This window comes from Styela clava, chromosome 5 (genome assembly GCF_964204865.1).
Source record: "Styela clava chromosome 5, kaStyClav1.hap1.2, whole genome shotgun sequence".
NCBI classification, from domain to species: domain Eukaryota; kingdom Metazoa; phylum Chordata; class Ascidiacea; order Stolidobranchia; family Styelidae; genus Styela; species Styela clava.
In genome coordinates this window covers 11,412,836-11,434,207 of record NC_135254.1, presented here as the reverse complement: position 1 = coordinate 11,434,207, position 21,372 = coordinate 11,412,836, and the positions used below count along the sequence as shown (strand labels likewise).

Genomic DNA, 21,372 nt, shown 5'->3' with positions numbered 1-21,372 from the left:
GTTGCGATTGAAACCATATATATATCCTTATTCCTGACTGTTACTCTATATCCTTTTTTTTTAATATTTCACTCAAGCGCACGAGTAGTGTTTTATCTTTTAATTAACTGCCACTGTAAAAGTATTTTTATTATCGTAAAAACAATTTTCTAGTATTATTAATATAGTTACTATGTTTTTTGTCCGTAATTGCAAAGATTTTTTCACAACGTAATATATGATTTGGAAGCAGACCCCGTTTTTAAATTTCTATATCAATTTAAAATGCTCAATCGGCTTCTCATTAATAACAAAATTACACTTTTCTGTTGGTACTAAAGTGTGCATTAATACTGTTCGCTAATTCCTGATTTACCATTTACTTATATAGATCCAATTTAAGTATTATATATAAGTATTAAGGACTATTCAGTCTCAGTTGTCATAGAATAACTTTCCTCATGAGCCGTTCCTACAGAAGAGATACAAACAATACTGTATTCTTATTTTTTCAAACGTAAGTTACTTCAAGAGTTAGTTACTTCATTCTGCGGGATAACAACATCGCAAGTGATTCTGGCCATACTTCGTACTTTTTTAGTCACTCTGTACATATATATGTGAGACACCATTCAGATGACGATTTTGGCAATATATCCCTACTCCAAGCTAACAGTAGTGGTAAGGAAGAACAGTTTCGGTGTATTTTACCTCCGAACTTAAGCCAGGCTGGAAACTTCAACAAACAATACGGAGACTGTTCACATCATTTGCAAGAAAACAATAAATAGTAGCTAAAATAGTAGAGAATGCATAATATCTCAAATTGTGCAAAGGAAAATGATGACAACCGCCAAAATTATTTAAAACAGGTGGATTTGATTAGAAGGTGCCGACTTGTCTCTTCCTGAAATTCTGTATGCTCTGCTTCAGGTGAAAAAAATTGTTCATTTTCTATTTATCTGACGGCTTCTCGTTTTATTTGAGGCTGTAAAAAAATTTTAGATTTCAAAGGTTTATGCACGAAACATCCTACATATACATAAAAAGGCGGGCGATAAAAATGCAGATAGCAATGTTATAACACTTCATACGTTCAAGAATTACTGATCGAGAATAGGCAGAGTAAAATACATGCACATACCAAGAGTTACAAACTTAATGAGATGGTATATATTAAAAGTGTGATTCATCTCTATATATTATTACAAGTATATTCAATCAAATCCGGACTACAAACTCACACAATGATGTGTTTGGGAAAACCCTCATTGTTTGCTTATTTTCGATCATCGTTCAAGAACACTCGAGTTGCCTCCACCTGTGTAGTCAAGTGCTTACAGTCTGGACCTCATGGGAGAACTTTTTGAAAAGATAAGATAGCGAGAAAAAATTGTGGATCCAAGTGCGGGGTGGCAGACTATTTCTCCGGTGAACTTCGATCACCAGACATACTTGATTAATGAACACGACTGAATAATAACTACGGACTTGTGGTTATAATATGTCAATGACAAAATCACTTGTCCTTATTTTTTTCGTTTAGAACAAATAAATGTGGATTATATATGAGTTGTTCATTGGCGCCTATTTTGTTTGCTGAAATCAGGCAGTCCCCGTATACCAAACCATTAAAATTGAATAATCTCGATGCAAATTATAAATTTTGACATTTATTATTTAAATTTACAGACATGATTTGCTTGTACAGTAGACGATTTCTTCGTTTCAGACTGTGAATCTGTTGATCAACAAGCAATATTGTCATATTGTGCTTATTTACGGTGAAAAGGTAGTCATAAAATAAGTCTGTTTAGGCCTCAACGCGACTCTAACATAATAGAACCGTCTAGCCTATTTTTCCGTTATTAAGTCCTCTTTACAATTTCGTAAGAATCGACGAACGGTACTTTCCAATGTGTTTATGAGAACCAATTTCACGGTTAGCATAAAATTAAGGTAAATTTGAAATCAAACAAACAAATAAACCGATGACGCTTTTGTGGTTTAGATTCGCCGCTTCAGTTAAAGGGAACAAAGAAAGACAATAATTCGCAGTGGGAGGTCGTTCAATTCATCCAATTATTTATACATGGCAATTTGTTGAGTATAGAAGTACTCAAACTCGATGATCATTTTTCAGTAATGTGTCAAATGAAAACAAGAGGATGATAGTAGAGCATGTCATTAGGCCAAGAATCGTGTATAGAGGGTGTGAAGATGTCAGACCCTATATATATTCATTGTTTATTGGGGCGCACACGAATCTGGAATGGCCGAGAGTCGCATGTCAACCAAGGATTCAAATAGATGGCATCTTATTTTTATGTTGTAGCTCCAAGACAGCTTGTTTATAGAGCCACCTAAAACAAAACTACTGCAAACATTTATAAATAGTACACTCTTAAACTTCCCAAATATAGACTATTATTTTGATTCTGAGGTGGTGATTCACGACTTCATTTTGGGATTGACTTTTGTAGTTGTCATGGAAACGTGATAGCTGCCATGATGGCCAGTTGCGTCGCTTTAAAAGTGAGACTTGAAAAACATGGGGAAATTAATGAAAAGCTATGATTCATGGGTCCTTCGGGTCTAACAAAACTTGCTCGTTGTCTGAGTGGGTGATTCACACTATTAAAAACGTCTTTCGATCTGTTTATTGAAGTATAGTCACTGGATTCGCCCATTTCGTCGCGTTTCCTTCGGCCGTACTTGAGTCGTAACGCGATTAAGCGCCACGGGCCAAGCATAATCGAAAACAATTATTGCGCAAATTATACCCTGATGTATAAAAACAAGTGACACATTATAGTTACTAGTTAGTCACTATTGATTGGCATCCTGTTTTCCAGACAAAGAACACGTGCTAACTAATATACTTCTGTATACCATGTCCGTACAAACAACTCTTCGAAAGACGATATTATGTAGAGTTAGTGGTATGATAAACGGTTGAATACTGTTTGAAAATAGGGGAAATATCCAAATAATAACAATGAATGCCAACAATAATTTTAAGTCATCCGTTAAAAATAAACATACAAAAGAAATTTTGTGTATGTGGATCCCCGAGAGAAGAAATATATATATTATCTAGGACTAGGTCCATATACTCCACCATAGTATTCGATATAATCCGAACTACACACATATAATATACACGATTATGAAACGAGAATATCGGTCAGAGACCGAAGACTTATCGATCGAAAGTTAGGGGAACCCTAAAACCCCCAAAACAGCGCTCTCACTCCATAGTGACACCTTGTGTCCCATCATTTATTAATTAATAACTTGCTAATTATACTACATAATTCATCCGAAATCAATAGGCTTCTGGTACGACATATGATGAATGCATATGCAAAATCTGGAGCAGATTCAATCTCGCTTTCGTGAGATATCGTGTGCATCTAACAGACAGACAGACAAATACCTATCAACATACTTACCGATTAAAATCGATAAGTAATAACCCCTCACATTTGCTTATTTTCAATCACTGTTGCACGAAAACAATTTTAGAACGTATAGTTTGATTCTCGAAACTTTCGATTTTTAAAACCTCCTCTTCCCCTTATGAGCACCATTCAAGTTGTATACAAAATGGGCCACCGTAACTCGAAGTACCGTGTCTAATTGGTGATAGAATACCTAACGCGGATTTGAGCCCGGTATCAGACATAGCTACGATGAGAGAGAGGGTAGCTAACCTTACAAACAGCTCTATGGCGTCACTAACAATTTTGATACATTCATTGTGGAGCTATCACGTATGTGTGTGAATTATGGAATAGACGTCACCGCGATTTTGTTTAGGTCATTTACGCATCAGTATGGCGTCTTTGGCACTTTGGTGTTAATTCTCGAAAAAGAGAAACGTATAAGTTTATTCGCACTCAAATCAACCAAATATCGGTATTTATGTATATAAGTGGAGTGGGAGACTTCATGATCTCGGATTATCTACAAACAAAAAGATTATTTTTTTCATCAAAATCGAGAGTTTAAAACTCAATTTCTGATTAAATGAAATCGGGCTGTTTAGCACGTTAAGATAAAATAGAGTATAATGGAAAATTCGCCGATATTAGTCATCTTGAAATATCAGTAATTCTAGACCGAATTCACGTTGTTATGGCTGTTACTGAATTTTTTTGTCTTGATATTAAACAATACATCTCTTCATATAATTCAATACTTTCAACTCATTGTTGCGTTGGATATAAATTTTAAATAGGTATTAAAAACCAAATTTGCCTGCAACATTACCACAGAGCCACATGGTACTTCAAAATGAATTGGACTCGCGAGACAATTATGCATCCGCTTAATAAAATGCCGCTAATTGAAAATCTAGACGAACCTGTTATTACAAAATTCCTCAAGGTATTACGTCGATAAATGTCAAAAAAATTAGTGGAAATACACAAGATGAATTTCTCCTGTGGTCGAAAGTGGGTAATAACTCTGGGTAATACGATCGAAGGCTTGCTTAATTGCTATATGGATACATTATTTGGTTTTGTAGGTAAATGAACTTGACTAAAATATAATCGCCTGTCAGCGTCTAGTTTCGCACTTTTTGCCGGAAGAAATAACGATTAGATGTAGACATTTTTCCTCAGGCCAACAAAATGACGGTTATTAAGAAACATGAAGATTTTTAGTAAAATTATCAATAATAGGAAGAAGTGTGATAAATATATCAACGAAATCTTCACCCGAATTCACTTCATTACACCATGGGTTGGCTGGTGGGCATGGGATTTGACCCCAAAATTTCAACAAAACCTGCGATTCGATCTCAGTTGAATTTAACGCGCCTTACAAAACTTTACTCTGATTATGTTTTTAAAAAAATAATATCGTAAGGAAGGAAGGAAGATAAATTATCCAATATTCTAAAACGACATAGATACACATTAGCCACAATGCAGCAGACACAAAGATCCTAAAAATGACGACAAGGTTGTTTTGCAGAGAATTTTAAACAGCAAGGTCCTACCATCAAAGGTAATTTATTTTTCACAAGAAAGGAGAAAAAATCGACAACAGAAAACGAACGGAAACCGACAAAAGTGTATTATGGCTCGCTTTAGAATCGTACGTGACTGTTACGTTTCATAGAATCGTGTAAAACAAGAAATTTCGCAATAGTATGTTTCGACTACTTTGACTTTCTTCCAAATTTAAAGGAAATTTTATGTTTTGCAAAATTCAGAGATAAGACAAATGGTTAGTATGTCGAAGCGTTTTCAAACTAAGAAACAAGAAACTTAAATACTATTCTACTACTAATTTTTTAAATTGTTAGAAATGGAAAGTATATTTTATAGCCTCGGATTCATGTAATTTGCACATATGTTTTGTTGAAATAAAATCGTGAAAAAATAACTTTGGCATACAAATTTTTGTTGAAAAGTGAGGCACGTATGGTAACTATCCGTTAATTTATAAGAAATCCAACAAGAAGTATACACATGGATAGCCTTGTAGAATTATTGTTGTTGTTGGGGTTGTGAAAAAGTCGATTTTCGCCGCAATTACTGAACCATTGTGGCCCTTCGACAACACCCAATAAATCCTGATCCGACAGTTTATGTTTAAAAATGCAGACATGGTTAAAAATCTGTAATTTGTTTTACTTTTGTCAATGCGTTAAATCTTTTGGCGTTTTGCCCAGTGCCTTTCCTACTGCAAGGTTAAGCGATTGTTTTTTCCGTGTGAGAATTTTTTAATTCGTCGTGTACATGAAAAACCTTTTTTTTCGCGTGGCCCAACTAGACTGAACTACGTCTGGAGCAAAAAAAGTTGCACACCCCTGTACTAGACGAATCGATGCACAATATCCATATCTGAAGATTGAAGTAGTTGCTAGGCGGGTATTCCTAAATTGTTTGGTGTTTACGAATCTTTCTAATGACCCAACTTATCACCCCAAATTTTGAATGTTTGATTTTAATTCATGAGAAAACTATTATATTACATATGGCTATGGGGGAACATTTTTCCATGACCTCTTACATTTGCGTTCATATATTTGCACATTATACATCGTAATATACTAGCATATATTGTTTTTAAACTACCGTATATTCAATAACGGAAATTTGGCATATTTTATGTCACATTAAATATTTCACGAGACGAGCAGTACGACGTTTAGTTCTAAGTTTAACACTAATAAATATTTAAACAATAAACAAGACGTAATTGCAAAAATATGTCGCGCATACCAGTTCACCGGCGGGTACCGGCATTACGCAACGATAAACTCAAAAGTTAACGGAATCACGACCGCGTATTTATTTTCTGGCGACAAGAATCCCGGTTTATGATCGGCAAGTCTGTGTTTCCGTACGTCGGCCCGTTTTTGACTAAGATCAGAACTAAACTTATGTTATACGGTTTTGTGGGAAAAGTTGTGCAATTTTCTACACTGAATATCTAGATATGTGTTCATGTTCACTATATTCTTTGTATTTCCACTATTCCTGCGTGTATGACGCATCCCAATGCTCATAAGTTCGACATAAATTATCCTGTCTTTGTATGTTTCGTATTAAAATTACTGAATTTCAAGTGATAATGGAGCCTTTCTTACATTTATGAATGTTATAGTGGGGGAAGTCATAGTTATCCAATGCGAAAGAATGAACAAATTTTGAATGGTATACACTATGTAATGGTTTTATGAGTGAAGAACAGACTGAAAGATCTTGTACACCCCATGTTTCAGGCTGTGGCATGACGCTAGAATATGTGCGTTGTGTCGTCATATAGAAAATATTTCAAAATTTTGATATAATTGATAACAACACTAGCAATTACGGCATTAGTGTTGGCGTAAACAACGTTATCAGCTATAATAAAAACTCAAAACCTTACCCACATTTTTGCGACAAATACAATGTTTTTTTTCACCAATGGTCATACTGCATTATAATAACTATACATGTATGGATTACACACAAATGCCATAGAAAAGGAAGTCCTCACATTGAATTTTTGACAGTACAATCCGAAGTTGTTTTTACACATTTAGAAGTTCGGTACGGAATATCACCATTTGTTTTTCTTACGGCATTTTTTTACTTGCCTACAATGCAATTGAGCTTTACATTTTTATTACTTATAAAGATGAATTAAATGGCAATATGGAGTCAACAATCTACATCGATGAATGAAGCTGATGCTGACGGTCTAATCAAAGCTAAAAACAAGATATTTCGAACAAAGTGTATACTGATATCGGTATTACTGATTTTTCTGATACACTTAATGTTAGATTTCTTGAGTATTCACATATGTTTTTGATTTATTCAAATCAATTTTAATGACAATCCTGATCCAGGTTTCAAAAATCATAATCAGGCATACTCTTTCATCAGAATAATGGGCTGTTTCGGTATTTAGCCAATATCGTGCATGAAGATGTAATTTAATCGTCGTATATTCAAATTTATTTTTTATGTCAAGAGTAGATTACTTGAGTGAACCTATATGAACCTAACCGCGAATATTAGCTGATATATATAAAACGAAAGCGGTTTGCCGAAGGCATTTGTGGATTTGTTAAATCCTTGGTATTTTTCCATAACTGAAGATCATACCGCATAAATTATAGTCGATTTTGTTGAGTATCGTGCGATTACCATATGAAACTTATACTGGCTTTGAAGTTTACATACCTAGGATTCAAGTCCCGGTCAATTTAGTGAGCAACCTTTGAAGAGAATTTATAATACGTTTCAGACCTGTTTAGTGCTCACTCTTATTATGTAGAATGAGTCGCATCTTAGCTGCGCACGAAAAAAGTTCTGAAAAAGAAGGAGCTGCGGAAATGGGGGATGACTTATCTACCACGTCCCAATTGACGTGGTAAGAACGGTAGCTGATCGAGACTACCTAAAGTTTAAAACAGTCCCCTAATTTACAGCCATATCTTTTGATGTTGGAATGAGCCCATATTCTTTTTAAAACTGAAATAACACGACTGTACTTCATTTAGTAGCTGAATATCCCCAGCTTTTCATTTTGAGAAAGGAGGTTCCAAATTTTGGGGGTGGTAGATATTTTGCTATTAGCGATAAAACTTAAAAAAAAGCGTTTGGTGTTGGACTGACCATCTGTATTGATATATTATACACTTATACCGTATACATAACGTTTCATAATTTTTTTTTATAAAACTGACCTGTTGCTTTAGTTTCTTTTTATTACTTGGAGTAATTCGCTCATGAAGGTGAAGCTATACATAACGTACACTCCTACCACTGGATCAGTAGGATGCTGAAATAACAATGTTGAATAAAATAAGACATGAGCAATTTCCGAATAAATGCGAACAAGCTATGAATTGGAATTAATTGGGATGAAACCTCAGCCTTCCTCTTCAAATAGTGAAGTGAACTTGAAAGTTGTTGAAATTTTTAATATTTCAAAATTAAAATTCACTGCAAAAAGGTATTTTAAAACTATTTAGTATCTATCAGTTACTGATTTAATTTAATTTAATTAAATTTGATTTAATGTTCATAAACCCCGATTCGTGAGAAAGGTCGAGTCACAGGTGATCCGATTCACAAGTCATGTCCGAAGTCAAGTCGATCGATCACTAAGCTGAGTCTCATTGGCGGTTAGTTGATGACGTGGCTGGGTGATTTCATTTAGAATGACTCGGGTCACTTAGAGTCTTTGATACACGATGAATCGAGTCCGACTCTGGTCGAGTAAATAATGCTATCAATTTAAACCAGATAATTCGAGTCATGTAAAATTTGATAAAGCTGAGGAATCAATTTAAAACATGAGAGCAATGCTCAAATATAGGACACGTGGGACAGAGCGAAGCAGTCCTTACCCTTGACGTTACCGGTACTCTCAAAAAACTTCCGAGTTTCCAATAGCATGGATTTTCAGAATCCGCCGTCACGCTTGGCGGATTAAAAACCGTGTTCCTTAATTAAAAAGAAATACAACGCTATTTTAAATAAAATATTAGATCTCATGAGATTCATAAAAAATTTAGGAATAAATAAAAGTAATAGTCTGGCAAAAAAAACAATCTATAACCACTGAAAATTTTAAAGCAATTGGTCCAGTATTGAAAGAGAAAAGCTATTTAATGATAATGATGACGAATAACAAGAACAACAACATAGTATTAAATCGATCCATAGGTCCACTCACCTGTCCAAAAACGTCGTCTGAACTGAACGAAACGACTACCATTAAAAACCCAGTTGGCTTTCACAGCAATAGCATTTTTTTGAGGCAATAGTCAAATATGATTGCAGTATAGCTTGAGGAACCAAGCTAACCAATGTTGTTGTTTTGAAAATTATTTTTTTAAATTGTGACGAAATAATAAAACAACAAAAGCGAGCAAAACAAGCTTTGTTGGTGGTCTTATAATCAATTGTTCAACTAATAGACTATAACTGGAAGAGAAACTGCATTGTGCAAATTTTAAGATTTCTGCTTCCGACATACATGTTTGGACCAAACCAAATTTAGCTTTTATAAATGGACTATCTTGTTCCCGTACTTGATCGAACAAGAAAAGTAAATGGTCCTCATATAAATCATAGATGACATATCTAAATATCAACAAATAAAATCCTCTTTGCTGTGATTGTTGAATTTGGTGTACGATTATGCTAGTGGTGCCATTATGGTGCTTTATGTCGTCGAGCAAAACAAATGACATCATAATAGATTTTATAGCAGTGGTCACGTCGGTACATACGTTGTCACGGCAACGGTCCAAACAGTGTACGACAGAAGCTGATGGAAGGATACTAATTACGATGCCCATTAATTATATCGTAAACTGGACAATAAGCCAGGATATCATGTATCGGTGTATGGTATAACTGGACAAGGGAGATATAAAAGATCGAAAAATGCCTTTGCGTGAAATTGCGTAAGACGGGGTAATTGTATACTGTTCGGAGAAAATTACAATGTGAAGTTTCACACAGATAAGCCGGCATTTATATCATCTCTTCTTCGCGCTTTTTGTTATTGTAGGCGTATAAAATACTAGAAATTCAACATAATCAATAAGAGATTCTGGCCCGATATGTTGATCGGATCGGTATCGGAGATTGAAATAACAATTATTAGCAAACAGCTCTTACATACATATCAATGGTTACCGGACCGAGTCTTGTACGGTATAAAAGAATTGAAAGAGCCTTCCAAATTCTACACGCGATGTCAAAATTGAAAAACGTTTTCAATAAATTAGAACACTTCGACATCTGGGTGAATGTCTAGGCTCCACTTGCATCGTATTTTTAGTTAGGACAAAGTTGTGACGCCAAATTAAAGCTTTTTTTTACAACCCATCTACCGGTAGCTAACCCAAACATGCGGTTGTATTTCAATTCTTCAAGAATCCCGCACAAGAAATGTGCAATATTTTTCAAAAAAAAATCTCGGAAAAATATAGAAATTCTCACATTTCAAGCCAGTGCGCTTTATCGCATCTCACTAACATGCCCTATAATTTTAAATACCACATCGTCAAGTTACGTTTTCGAAAGCGCGATGCCAAGCATGGCTTAGTTACTCATTGTATACGCTTTATACTTGATTATCTATGAACTAAGAAATATTTCTGACCATGTTTAAACCAGGCATAACGTACAATTATAGACTGACGGCATCAAGGCCAAGTGACGTAAAATAATTGCGAAATTCAAATTTTTCGAAATAACCGCGCTTATTCAAATACGGAAAGGCGGGTCGTTTTATAATATATGACAGTAAACAATTCCATAGAATCGTGCAATAAAGATAATATGTACAAGACCAAGGTCGGTAAACATTTCCTATAATGTAGAGAAAACGACTCTCGAGTTAATGTAATTACGGCAGTGCAATAGCTGTAAAATTGAATCTAGGGCGTGTCCATGAAAAAGCGATTTTTAAGCACTTCCGCGGTAATCACGTAATGTAAAGCAAAAATTTTTTATATAAAATTCGATACTCCCGAATCCCGAAGTATGTGAAGCAAGATGGTGACCACCGGAACGTAGTATGCCTACCAGGTTAGGATTAGGCCATAATTGTATTCCAATTTTCCATATTTTAGTTCTATTACTAGTTCGGGGAAAAGCAAAGTGACTCCCGTAGTGTAACTGAACCTGGTACACATATTACGTTCAGGTGTCCGCCATCTTGGTTCACATACTACATGATTACCAATAGTTCAGTATATATAGTTAAAACATGAAGATGAGAAAATTGTAAATCCTTCGTCAAATCATACACTTTCCTAAAAAGTGGCAAAATGATATAAATAAACTATTTTTAGAAAAAATCGTTTCTGATGATTGGGTTTATTTAGAGCATGACTTTGTGAAAAGGAATCTGTGTCGATTGTGATAAAATTTTCCCAATGTTTTCTTTAAACTGGTTTCCAGTTTATTGCAGCGTGATGATCGTGACGATTGGTTTCTTGGGAAACGGGAAAATCTGCGTAACTATTTAGCTGCCATTTTCTTCTCCCAGAATCCGAAGGAACGGGCAATAAAGATTACATTTTATGTTTAAATATGTCCGTTTGTGTGTTTTGTCTATATGTTTTATAGCTTGCTGGAACTTCTGATTCAACGTAGTCGAGAGAGGTGACCGTACATTTGAACCCAGGTACATTTGAAATCATACATTTGAACCCATGTGTATATCCGCGGGTTCAATCTATATGAGGGTGCTAAAATCCATGGGTTAGGGTTAGTACGGGTTCAAATATCCGTAAAAATAAAATTTTCATAGGTGCAATAGTATGCAGGTGCAATTGTGGGTTCAAATGTAATGGAACCTTGAGAGAGTATGGTATATCCTGACTTACCCAAACAGCATTTCTCCGATCTGGCTGCAAACTTTAGCAATTGCATAAGGAGAATAAACTCTTCTGGGACCACTGATGCACTTCACATTCGATGATAATGAAGAATATAGTTCAATATCTGTAAAAAGTTACTAGTTTAGCTCAACAATGAATAAATGTAATATGTATTGTTAGGATGTTCATATTTCGAATAGTCAGACAAAATAGTCAGTCAGTTCTTTTATTCAAAAAATTTCAAAGTTGAATATTCAAAATCACGATTTTGCATCACGGATTAGGATTTTGACAATAACTATAATTCCATTATTTATTTGTATTCTCAAAAAACAATTTTCAAATATCAATTTCGTTCACCCCGATTGAAATAGTGAAAAAATCAAATCCAAAGTTTTGATACTTTTGGTACGGATGATTTTAAGAAAAAAAGTAGGTACTTTTCGATTATGTTAATAATGTTCACTACTTTTCTGATTTACTTTTTTTTATTCTGGTTATCTTCCATTCGGCCAGGTAGGGTAAAAGGCGGGCAATAGCCTACTCGAAGATAACCGCTGGCCGTCAACAAAGTGTCCATTTTGACTCTTTTTTTTTACAAATAACAAGTTTTGATAAGACCACCTTTACGAAATTATTGCCCATATGTTTATTAGATCAAAATCGCGGCGATAACGACTTCTTGGGCATAGATCAAATGAGTGTATCTAAATTGCAATCGTCTTTAAGACATCACCAACTAAAGGCCCGAGAAAAAGTTTTCGCCAATTTACCAAAAAGAAATAACTTGCTCCACACTACAGGACAAATACACAACAAACAGTCATTTTGATTACCGGTACATTATTTCATGATTAACCGTGACTCGATGAGACAATATTCTTGATGCGGGATTGAGATAGATTAAAGATAAAAAAGGAGTAAAACTTTATCTCTCAAACTAATATGTAACTGGAGACTGGTTGAACTAATGAACCATTTTCTTGAGTATCAAATAAACTTTAAAACGAGATCACTCCAAACAGATGCTTTTTATAATTTTCATTACATCTTTCAACAACAGTAGAAAACCATACATAAACACCCATATTTCCGGACATAACAGATCAAGTGAAATTCAAGTACATTATGATTGAGATGTTTCTAAAGCCCGATATACGTTTCTTGTTATATAGTTACGCCCAACGCAATATATCCCATAGTCGAGAGCTATCATATTTTGGGATGGGGTAAGTACTCCGTGCCACAATACATTTTTAGCGAATACAATTTTGAAAATACATCATTTTTAATTGAGTATTTAATGAAATTCGACTATTCCATCATTCCCATTGCTAAGTTGAACCCACTTTTTAAAAATATTGCGAAATAAACACCACAATTTCACGTGTAATTTTTTTTAATAAAATTTCCAATAAACAGTGGGATAGGTAATCTTACCATTGTTATTATCAGAGAAAGGAGAAAAGAAATATAAAAATGACACAGGAAAATAAACTTGAGGTAGGTACAGGTGGAAAATTACAGTGTTTGTGTGTACAATTATATTCAAAGACAAGTACGTTATTCGGACATACATGAGTGTACAAAAAGAAAAGACACAAAAGCAATACACAATCGTGGATGAGGTATTAATGCTAGGCGCTTAAAACACGTGGTTTATCGATGGTCCATGATTGACGTATAGATAATATTATACAAAAAATAGACCAGACGAAGACGTTTAAAAATATAATAGAAACACATTGTTATCTTATGATCTTTCAAAAATATTTCAGTGCTTATCAGAGGTATCAGACTGTATTCTGACTGTGCCCTCCCTTACAATCTAATAATTGAATTTGTCGTGCAATAAACGTGCATTTTGGCAAGTATGTTTCGAAAGTTTTTATCATCATTTAATGAATGATTACAAACATTTTTGATCTTTTTTTGGTAAACTTCTCAAATCAAAATTGAATCTGTGAGTCGGGCAAAAAAATTCGTTTTAGAGTAAATTTAGGATAAGATTATTGAAACGTTGATTGAATTGTATCAGTTAAATAGCGCCGAACAAATACAAATTTAGAGGTACTTTTTTCCGAGGTAGTCGCAAGTACAAATTCGATAATATTTGCCGAGTTAAGCAAAGTGAAAGCCATGTACACTCACCTAACAAAAGTGAGGGAGACCCACCTCTGAGGAAAGTTATGGGCGACAACCTGTCTTGAAAGCTTTGCTCTATTTCGAGGTTCCAGCTCTCAGACACACACGGAAATCCAAAATAGTTCAATCATTATGAATCGAAATTATCAATTTATTTTGAGAAAAAATTAGGCTAATATCCGGATAGTTGCATTTCTGGAAATCTGCCGAAAGACCAAACAAACATGACCAATTTTATATTGAAATTATGATACTGCCGAAAGTTGCATAAATGATGATGTCATTTCCAAAATGGCAAGTTTAGAACAAATCAAACTTAAATTTTGAATATCACACTAAAAAATTGTAGAGAAAGTAAATTCGAACTTTGCTCATTAGATAAATCACCCAGCATAACATTTTCAGATGCATAGTTTAATTGTTTATTAAAATAAACATGTGTCAATTCCAAAAAAATCTTTATTTTCACATTTCTGACTACATGCTGAAACTGACATTTTGCCTTGTTTCGTCACTTGAATGTAATATTACTTGAAACCGCATTCATATTAAGATCACGGATTGTTCGAACCAAAATACCTCGTGACGTGACGTCAGTTTCAATACGTGACGTTAGGGCAAGTTGGAATACGTGTGCCGTGACATTTCACTCAGTTCAAGTCAAATATCATTGAAGGTCGTCCAAATTACGAACGGCAATAAAGTCGTCAAAAGTAGATGCTTTTATGTCCGACCCCAAGACAATATTCAGGTTTTCGCGAGGAGCTATTAGTAATATAATAGCGCAATACACCTTTTTTAAATTCAATAACGAGTGTTCATAATCTTCTTTGTCTTCTTTTGTGAAAAATTTCCATATTCATAACGTGTTTTAATTCGACCTCGTATAGTACTTTCCACTTTAAACGTGGCATGAGTAAGATGCCTAATACCGTGTTTTGTGGTGTCACGTTGCACTACTCTCAACCCAACGACTACCATTCATCAATTGTATGAAAAATTGTCGACCGCCAGTCCATTCAATAATAATTTGCATTTTAGCTGAAGTAATGTGCGTACACGCGAGTGGCAAATTTACTGAAAGGTCGTTACAGAACTAATCAATTCATAACAAAATATGTTACATCAAATGACAGTTCTATTTGAATTCAAGTTCAGATTATCTTTCAACTTTTATAAACTTTCATCTATGTTTATAGATTCCAGAAACCTCCTTTTTCTTTCATGATCACGTGATTCGACGTCAACCACGTGATATTTTGAGGCAATAAGGATTGTAGGCAACATTATGCGTTCATTTTATTTCACCTTTGTTTTTTACATCTGCTGAAATGTTAATCTCCTAATTCGATGTCCAAAACTTCGTCAGCATCATGGAAATTGAAAATTCCTTCATCGAAACGTTCTATGAAAAATGAAACAAGTTTTAGGCTTCGTATTTAAATCATAGTTCCAGTTTCAATTCCAGTAATGCCGTAGCCAACTCTTTATTCTTTATTGCACCCTCGGGTATTTCAAGAATACACAATCGGTACAGGGTACAGGATATGAAATCTACAAGACTAAATTTGACATTAGAGAATTCCACGATTTGATATCATTTCCACCATAATGGTTATATCCTTCCAGAATAAAACGAAATTGTAAAAATTACATCCTACAAAACATCCTTAATTAGGTTTTCTTACGAATGGAAATGCCCCGTCATAAAAAATAATATTTGTCATAATTCGACGTTGTATAAGCGTATGGGAAGTCCGACCTGACGGTTATGCGTGCATTAACAAGCAAGAATATCCTTCCCCTTGTGTATTACATACACGTTATATTAATCATAGCGTGGTATTTACCGTTTATTTTTCATTCACAAATTCCTTCCGGAATCAATCATAGTAAATTCAGGCGGATTATTTTTCATTCATAAAATGCATGGGAACGCATGGTTAGAGACTCATGCAACGTGCGGTTTGTGGGATTTCTCAGAAAACGATTAGCGTATGGTAAAATTCGACATACATAAAAACAATCCTTCACTGTGTTTCACGTGTGGCCCACGCTTGTGATATGATACTCCATTAACAATTTAAAATGGCCGTGTATGTTATAGCTTAACGAATCTGCTCCACACAATTCTAAAGAGTGTATATATGTTGTAATTGTGTCGCGATTAAAATACGAGAAATTACCACAAGTTCACAACCACTGAAATTGAGGCCAGAAAAAAAATTGACAGGCAGCCATCATGTTTTAAATTTATTAGTTTTCTCGAGTCAAAATAAAGAAACGCAGCTGCCTCCAGTTTTTCAAATACTGCCAACATACTTCCTGTGTTTCGTCGTAACAAATAATAAAGTGTGAAGTATCGAAACCATCTGCATTTTTATCAGTTTCGAAATATGTAATTCTAAGAAGCTTGATATTATAATAGGCACCACGAAGCCTGATATATCCGCTAATAATCCGTGTTGTGCGATAAGAAGATTTGACAAAACGCAGAATAATAAAAATGCGAATTTTAAATTTGACTCTTCATATGATAACTTTACTCGAGCGGAATCAAACTTTTAGTTTTTTGGGACTGAAAATATACAAAAATTTGATTGGACAAAAATAATTGGAAGTATTGACATAAAACTGTTTTGTGATCAGGAAATCGATTTCTATATATTTTTCTGTTTGATTCTAGTATACGAAATCGGAATTATCTGGTAAAATACTTCTGTATGCAGTATTTTCACACCCGCACTTCAAATAAGGTACTGAAGTAGCGAGCTTTAAAATACTGAAATGCTAGCATATAGACACTTCTATCCTATCCAACAAACTTTGTTATCAGTGGTTCCTTGTTCCGTGAAGAAATGGAATACTGTACCTTATTACGATGATATAGTGCAAACCCGTCTTGTCACCTTAATCCAATGCGGTCGAATCATAATGTCAAGCAATCACATTGGTGATTAAGGTGTTCTAGGCAGGCCGCAAAGTCGTTTTACTTGATTAAAAAATGGAAACATAGCATAGTCTTAAAATCTCACTGACAAAGCTTCTTTTTATAATCTATTCATGTGGTCACGAAATTTATTAATTAAACTACACAGTCTAATTATCACTTTTCTCCATTGTCAAAAATCCAAATACCGAACATACTCCGACGCTGTAATACTTAGTGTTGACTTCCGCTAGTACATTCATCGAGAGACACCTGTTATTTCATCAGCCATTGCCAATGTCAATGCTTAAAAGAGACGAATGACGGCGCTTTATTTCAGTTAGGTAACGCATTGAAAGAACGTCATTAAATCTTACGCAACTACAATCTTTTAATAACGAACGAAATTGTACCTATTTATACAATGATAGCGCCAAATCATAAAGGCTTGACGTAAAAGCGCAATCGCGGAATGTCAATGGATAGACGAATAAATACAATATGTAATCAGTCCCCAAAAGGATGATAGTTTGCGGTGGCATAGGGCACATTTCAACGTTACAAAAAAAAATATTTGGACTTTATGTAACGTGACACAAAAGCCCACACATGAGTTTATATAGTGATATATATTCCCTAGTGTAACGTTCAATTATGAGTGCCCACATTTACGTCAGTAAGACTATACCAGGAAAAAGTTTTACGATGTTATTGCCCATTCTCTTTGTTCACCCGTCACCAACACTGCGAGATCTGAAGAACAGGACTAAGCTGCTAAAAGCAGAATTGGTGACCAAGGTGCCGAAGCAAATGGCACTATAGAAATGCTCTAGTGTAACGTTACTGTTATACGGGTTTTTACAGATTAAATGAACGATCAAATTAAGCTCTGTCAGAAATGAATGAGAATATCATTCTACCTGTCATAAATATATAATAGAACGATGCGTCATCTGTATTCACCGCTCAGATCTCGGCGTGTCCAGAGATCACCAGTTGGAACCAGAATGAATTTTTCTACCGTCACCTAAAAATAAGGTCAGATTAATTTTTTAGTTCAGTCAGCGGCCTTTTTAACATGGGTCATTGTAAAATTAGGAAAAGTGGTATGATTTATAATTACACCATACATGATCTAACATCTGATTGCGTTCGCTGAAATGATTGCGCCATGATGACGCTGTGATCACGAGATAGGGTTGATGACCCTTGAGATCGAGAGAGGAATTCTTGTCTGAAAATTCCAAAGTTCGAGTGATGATAACATTACGTCATAAGACAAGATTCAAAGGTTGATTGTTGTCAATATGACTCGAAAACAGCGATGTCGAAAGGATATGATTTTCATAGCTTTCTTCACTCCGAACAGCAAATGCTATTAGGTAAAAAGATAGTTTTTTTAACGAACCACAATCTTTTCGATTCGACAGTGCCTACACAGTTCATGACCCTTTGGGTTAGAAGATTTGAACCCATATTTTACGTCAGAATCAAATTCATCAGTGTCAAATTTTATTACGTAATTAGTTATCAACACTGATACAGGTGATCATCGAAAAATACTTTAGTAAAGCGAGAATGACATTTGAAATGACTTGAAACATTTCAGAAAAATACAATACATCACGTTTCGTGAACATTAATCAGTCTAGACTAGACAGGGGTATTTTCATTTTCAAGATTACCAAGTTTGTGGTCTTTTTGATATAGAAATGAATAACGAATTTCACGACCTCCGTCAAATATTGAAACATTATTTATTGTGGGAGTCGACAGACAAAAAACTGGCATCTGGTATCCTAGAAAAACGAATTGGTGATTGACGATAGACGTGGTAGGTTATTACCTGCCAACAATATCTCTAAGCATATAAACTTTGCCGTTCGTAAACTTTCAGTGCTCGACAACAAATAATATATCACAGTCTGAAACAATCATCAGAACCATATCAAAACAATCTTACTTCATATCCACTGCAGTCTCCTTCAACATCGGATCCATAGACGTCAATTATTTCATTCTGATCGGTGTATACTTTGGCTGTAATAATCGATATTACTCATTCTTACTGTTTTTCATCCCCTAATCCAAGGTACCAAAAGCTAGTGAAACTATGAGGCACTCTAACGTTTAATTACAATAATATAACTGCAAATGAATATATTGATAATTAATATATCAAACATCGGTGTGCCATTTGGCAGATAATTAAATTATATCCCACACGGAAATATTCAAATCAACACCGCACCGCACAAACTCCATCAAAATAGCATGTAAAGGTACCGTGCCGAGACTCTGATTATTATACTGGTCGAATGCTTGAACGCCATTTTTTATATTTGGTTTAAACGATGAACGGAAGAGCAACATCCTTTATAATTCTTACTCCCACAGTCGGTGGTAACAGGGAAGGATGGAAACAAACACCGATAACGAGTTTGCTTCAGAGAAAATTTCGCAAATTTTATGCGGTAAAAATAAAAACGGGTTCGAATGGCGAGTGATTACTCAACGGAAAGCGTCACTACTTCCACAAACACGTCAATTCCAGGGAAAGAATTTTTTTTCTTAAAATATGTCGAGAAAGACAGTAAGCTGAACATGTCCAACCAGGACTGTGGTATAAATATGAGACAAAGCTATATTCAAGTATGCACAGTATTTTGGCATTAACTAGAACACATGTATCATGAAAAGTCATATTATATTACCCAACAGACAGGTATATCGTGTACTACGTTATTTCAGACGTGGTGGACGGTGGTAAATGGAAACTAAATAAATCTCTTTTGTAATCAGCGTCAGCCATCGACCTTCAACATATTGAACTAGTCGAGTACGCCATATTGTGTCCACGTGACTACCACATGAAAGATGACGTCATCCATTGTTTGTCAAATGTCTTTCCTAATACGAAGCATCACTTATTTTGACATTTCATATTGTATAAAGGTAATGAGAATATCAGTAAAGTCAGCTGTCATATAAAGTCAGCATAGCCAATACTGATATCAAAACAAATTTTTCGAAATTGGATTAATTCCGATAGAAATATTCCACCAATGCTCAGAAATTGTGACTATTACAAGCAGAAAAACAAACAAAAAGTTGCTGTGTCATCTTGAAGAGGCACGCCTATGGAGCTTCATTCAAACTCGAGACAAACCAAGAGAAGGTTATGTAACGTGTAACTATATAAAAGCATCACGTGCGCTTCGAGCAGACTGACGCGACGTTTTCGGACTAGATATATCACTTAGAAATATCTCTCTCTCTCAAAGTAACTTCAAATCAAAACAAAACATGGTGGGAAACCTGGAATGGAACCATTTTTTAAATTCCCTTTTAGTCATCGAAAAAAAAATTTAGAATTTAGAAAATTTAGTTAATTAGAACCTCAATTAATTCTGAATACTAATTTTAGAACATAGGAATTTACAGGTGCTATTGATTTCCGCGCCTACTTTCGATAAATTTTAGTAATTATTCTTTTTGTTTGGCCATCGAAAGATCATAAATCCACGGTAGTAAATACGGCACGATCCTGTTATAGTTTCTTGGTGATTGCCCCATCACCCATTTTCGAATCTATTTTCTTTTACTATGTTCATGTTGGGTTAGGTTTTGGTCTCATCTTTTAGCTTGTCCTGATATAAGCAGAAACATAGGATTAGTAGTGAGACATTAACACGATAGTACAGTAAATACTGTTTGCGAGATGGTAAGGGAGTGATATATTCTTTTAAAGCACAACAAAATATCGACCTCGAAAGATGGGCGTCGATACATAATTCTTGATTATATAGTTCAAGTCAGACACGACAAAATAAATCCATAAAATATTCAACGAAAACAGCTATAATTGTCTTCTAACAAATAGCAGGCAAAAAGGAGAGAATCCAAATTCAACTTACACTGAATCGACAAGCCTTCAGTATAGATACAAGCGCAACTGAAATGTAATATAAAGAGTGCAAGCGCTGTGTACGAAAGTGACACTTACTGTCTAGTACTAAGTAGTAATAAAGTATCATGCGCTATATTGTCTACTTTTCTAGAAAGAGCCTGTCCTCTCAAAAACTCTCACTGGTATTCCATCTGAGTATCATAACTATTTCAAACGTGATGTGGTTACTGAACGGTCGAAGTTGGAAATGACCGACACCACAGGTCCGCCATCCTCTGTCGTTTAAATATAGTAAGTACGACATGGTCACGCGCGATTTATATAAGCAGGCTTGATGATTCATCGTCTTCACAATATTGAAAAATTCTTTAAGCTGGGCGACTTTTTTCTAGCGTGTGAGATGCGCAGTTCCTTTCACCACAAATCACGATGACGTCATTGAAAGTAAATTTTGATATTGAAAAACGTATCATATGGACGTGATTCGAATAAACGAATTAACTTGTGAACCATGACACGGCTTTCGGCCAATACTATTCAAATACA

General features: G+C 34.9%; 1 long non-coding RNA gene across 1 annotated transcript; it reads right to left on the bottom strand.

The window, feature by feature from the left end:
* Positions 1–85: 85 nt before the first annotated feature.
* Positions 86–19,187, bottom strand: LOC120344991 (uncharacterized). Its single transcript, XR_005569807.2, has 6 exons — positions 18,880–19,187; positions 17,837–17,943; positions 15,296–15,392; positions 11,849–11,966; positions 8,183–8,277; positions 86–967 (listed from the first exon to the last, which is right to left on the bottom strand). It is a non-coding gene; the product is annotated as an uncharacterized LOC120344991 (long non-coding RNA).
* Between the last annotated feature and the right edge of the window lie 2,185 nt (positions 19,188–21,372).